Here is a 4,651-nt window from a genome sequence, read left to right as displayed (position 1 = left end):
ACGGACTAAAGTAAAAAAAAATGTACTAAGCTTTCTTTTAAGGGAAAAAAATGTAATAAGCTTTCTTTATACGTTATATTTGGATTAATGTTCTAAGTTTCCTCCTCTAGTCAGGAACAAATTGTTCTAATGTTAAATATGGTTTAGGTGGAATGACAAAAAAAAATGTGATATATTAATAGTTCGAATTTTTTTATGACTTCGCACACCATTCTTTTCACTTCCATATACTCAGTTAGTGATGTGGAACACATATTCATGTATCAATCAACAGAAAAATATCTTTTTAATATTTTTTAACCATGTGGATAGTAATGTTTTTATAAATTGCATGACACATGGATAAATTTTAAAGGGAATGATTGATGGCCGATGGTCTTTCGTTGTGTCCCTCACGTTACTCCATCAAAATCGGCGATCCTCAAGTGGTGCTCATCCAACCACGTGTGTAACGGATAAAAAAAAAATTCACGGTCCTCGGCCCACAAGCCTCGCCAAACTTCGAGGGTCACCACAATAACAGACCCCAACCCTCAGCGAAACCGCCTACAAGGAAGAAAACGAAAAACGTAAGAGTGAGGAAGAAACCAACGACACTCCGGCAAAGCCAAACCATACGAAATCGACTTCGAAACCTCCAATCTACACCACAAAAATGATCCCAATGACCTTTACACAATCTCAGATAGATTTCGACGTTGCTTACACGTCGTACTCCGTCGGGTAAGGGAGACAGAACGTCGGATTTTCGAACCCTCTCAAATCCTTGAGTGTTAGGCCCTTACGAAACAAACAAACACCATAAACGGGATTAGGGGAAGGAGGAGACTCAGAAACGGAGGAAAAAGGACGTCAGAACGACGTGACTGAGGAGAGAAAGAGAGTCGTTGAAAAAAACTCTCTGGCAATCAGGCGAGGAAGACGAAGTCCGACCCGATCTCCGACCTATGATCCAAAACCCTCTCGGCCCAATGATTCAACCCTCGTCCCACCTAAACAAACCGCAGCCCAACAATTAAGTTCAGCCTAGCCCACCACAACCAAAACCCTGCAGCCCATCACAACCAAAGCCCACGTCTAGAGTCCGACTCGCCTGACAACCCGCATGCTCGACCCGATGACTCGTGCCTCGACCCAATACTACTGCACATGCATCGCCCTCTGGTTGTGCCACGTGGCACATCTGCAGCGTGACACCCCTTTGGCTTCGGCAGCTTGATCGGCTCGACAGCGGCTTCTCGGCTCTGACGGCTTATTCGACTCGAGAAACTTGGTTCTGACCTGTTTGGCACCGTTTCGACCCTCCCGGACTTGATTTCGACCCCGTTTAAGGTAAAATAGATCATTTTAAGGCCGTATTTCACAAATTCAAGTTGTCGAATGATCCAATAGGAACCAACCACCAACGGAAGTGCAGGACGTATACGAGGAGCGAGGAGCTTACGTTTATATTTTAGGGAGTACTTCGGCTAAGGCCTACCAAGTAAGTGCCTCACCCGTCGTAGGTTATGCGCTGTATGTTGTATGTTGGCACGTGCCCATGGATTCGAAGATGTCATTAATTTGTATGCTAGACTGTTATACTTGATTAAGTACGCTTGCGAAATGTGAATGTATGTTGTTTAGTATGATGTGATGTGCTATGCTTATGACGTTTATGATGTGTTTAGATGATTCTGGCATGAATGGTACTATAATTTTGAATGTAAAAAGCAAGTAATGTATGACATGAAAATCACGATAAATTAAATGAAATTTAACCCCGCTAGGATTATGTATGATACGTAGACTAAAAAATAAGAAATGACATGTTAAGCATGCAAGATGATAGCGGGGTTATATTCATTTATGATAAAAGTAGAAATATTGGGGATTTCATGCATTATGTGTGCTCATGCATTGAGGGGATACCCCTATTCCATCACGAGGGTACGAACACGTACACCCAATGGTAGGGGTACGATCGTTATGTTTTGCATAGCGCTGCCGTGACGGTTACTAGTTCTAACAGGTGTCCGGCCTAAGGAGCTCCTAGAGTATGCTCGCCCAACAAGGAAAGTGCCCAGCGGTGTGCGAACTGACTGGTGAGCCAGTACTTGCACGTATGGGCTGTGTGTAGAGTATATGGTATACGTCCAAATTACCCGTTAGGACAGCATCGTACGAAGATAGATTGAAGATAGGTCCCATCATCTCATTTGCATGTGATTATTGTATAACCCCGATAGGGGGTCACTTACTGAGTATTCTAGAAATATTCAAGCCTCGTTCTACCACATTTTAAGATAAAGGCAAGGCACCCATGTGAGACCGACGGCAGCATCGCACATCTCGGGATCGTGGCACATGCATAGGATAGTTGTTTTCCATTTGTAGTATAGGCTAGTATAGGTTGAATTTCATTTGCATTCATAGTATAGGTTAGTATAGGTTAGTAGTATAGGTTAGTAATATAGGTTAGTATAGGTTGAATTCCCATTATCATCATTAGTATAGGTTAATATAGGTTGAATTGTAATCGCATTAATAAATCATAGGTTAGTATAGAACATTTATTTCAAAGTTGTTTTCCCTTTCTTTCCCTTGTATTCGTTATTCATTGGGTAATAAAAAACAAACTTATGTAGTAGTTATGATAAGAGCCCATTTAAAATAAATTCCGCATTTCAAGTATAGTAATGACTTTAGATTAAATAAGTAAAAATTTAGGGTCGTTACAGTTGGTATTAGAGCCCTAGGTTATAAATCTTATAGACTAGCCTACGAAGTAGGCTTGGCATGTTCCACGGTCCAATCGTCGATGCTTCGTCGCTGTCAGGTACACCTTGCGTAGGATGAGAGATGAATGGACATTTTTGTGATATATTTAATGTGATTGGCTTTAAACATTGAGTGTCATGATACCGTATGGTTTTATGCTATGATCTGATCTTGTGTCAATGCATGTCTTTATGTTACGACATTTATGTTTTCTTTTCCTTGAATGATATAGTAGAATGTAAGTAATGTTATAAGTAAATCATAGACTTAAATAGAATTATTTTATTGGTTTCTAGAACCATGCCGCACAAAGGGCATAGAAGAGGTAGGGGAAGGAGAGGACGACCTCCCATTAAGAGATGGGGAAGAAGAGAAGCCAAAAGAACCTCTTCCCAAGAAGGGTCGACTACTGAACCCTATGCACTCGAACTACCACCGAGGGAACCTCCCTTACAAGTTGCACCCCTCTTAAAAACACACTCGTCCTACAAGCTGCAACCCCTCCTAAAAACGCACCTCCCCCACAGGCTACACTACCTCCTGAAAACACACTACCCCCTCAAACTGCACTATAGGCTGGGTTGGACCCTGGCACACGAATGGTTTTGGAGTCACTCTAAACGACGATGCAAACAATGTTGGCCACACAACAGGCCACATTGTTAGCTACACAACAAGTTGCAGCAATGGCCATGCAACCAGCCAATGCGATGGCCGCGCAACCGGTCGATGCGGCAGTCACACAACCAGCCAAAAACCCACAACCGAAAAGACTTCAGACGGTATGACCACTATCAATTCATCGGTTCAAAGGAAGATCCCACAACAGCTTAGATGTGGATCGCAACCATGGAAACGATCTTTGAATCAATGAGATGCCCTGATGACCATAAAGTAGCTTGCGCGGCATATGTACTGCAAAAAGACACAAAAGTGTGGTGGGCGGATAATAAACAGAATATCAACCAGAGAACGGGGATCAAAATGTGGGAAACCTTCAAGGAAACCTTCCTGAAATACTACTATCCAAAGGAAACCCGTATAAAGAAACAACAAGAATTTAACCACCTGACCCAAGATGAACGCACGATGGATCAGTATGATCAGGAATTCATGAGATTAAGAAGGTTCACACCGTCACTAGCAGACACTCAACAGAAACAGACAGAGAAATTTGTGTTGGGGTTGAACCAAAAGGCCCGCCGCATGTTGGAGGCATTTAACCTGAAAACTTACGAAGAGGCCCTGAGGACGACCAAGGCTCTAGAGGAACCTCCAATGCAGAAAAACCCGGAGCCAACGGTTGTCGTAGGAAAGAAACGCCCCGTCGAGGTCAGACCCACAGAATTTCAACTGTCACTCTAGAGACCTCGACATCAGAATAGGCCACCTACTCCGGTCCTAGTAGCCCGATACCTAGTACCGATAAAACCCCTGTGCCGCGACTATGGAAAACAACAACATGGCAGATGTTGTTAGATAAAACCTGATTTTTTTTCCATATTTAGATTCACACGATTACATTAATTCCCCGTTTGACCATTTGACAAACACGTCGAATGGATTAACTAAGTTTTAGACGCCAATTTTGTAGATAGTGGCACAGATTCAGTTGCCACTCTCCAGCCATTTTTAGGATAGGCTTTATTTAAATAGGAAATCTGTTCAGAAGATTTCACAACGAGATTTGAAGCGCAGTCAAAATTTCATCGTTCTCTCTCTGTGTTATTTTAAGCATTTTATTTTTCTTCCAACAACCTCCCGTTGACAATTTCCTCTCACCGAAAAGAAAGGATTTCCCTGGCGATTATCGAAATCCAACAGATGTATGGTAGGCTCCAGTGTGTGTTATAGGTGCTGTCGTGCAGGTCATTTGACTAGAGCTTGTTGG

This window comes from Cucurbita moschata, unplaced genomic scaffold, assembly GCF_002738365.1.
Source record: "Cucurbita moschata cultivar Rifu unplaced genomic scaffold, Cmos_1.0 Cmo_Scf00031, whole genome shotgun sequence".
Classification (NCBI taxonomy): Eukaryota; Viridiplantae; Streptophyta; class Magnoliopsida; order Cucurbitales; family Cucurbitaceae; genus Cucurbita; species Cucurbita moschata.
Note: the sequence above shows the minus strand (reverse complement) of the source record.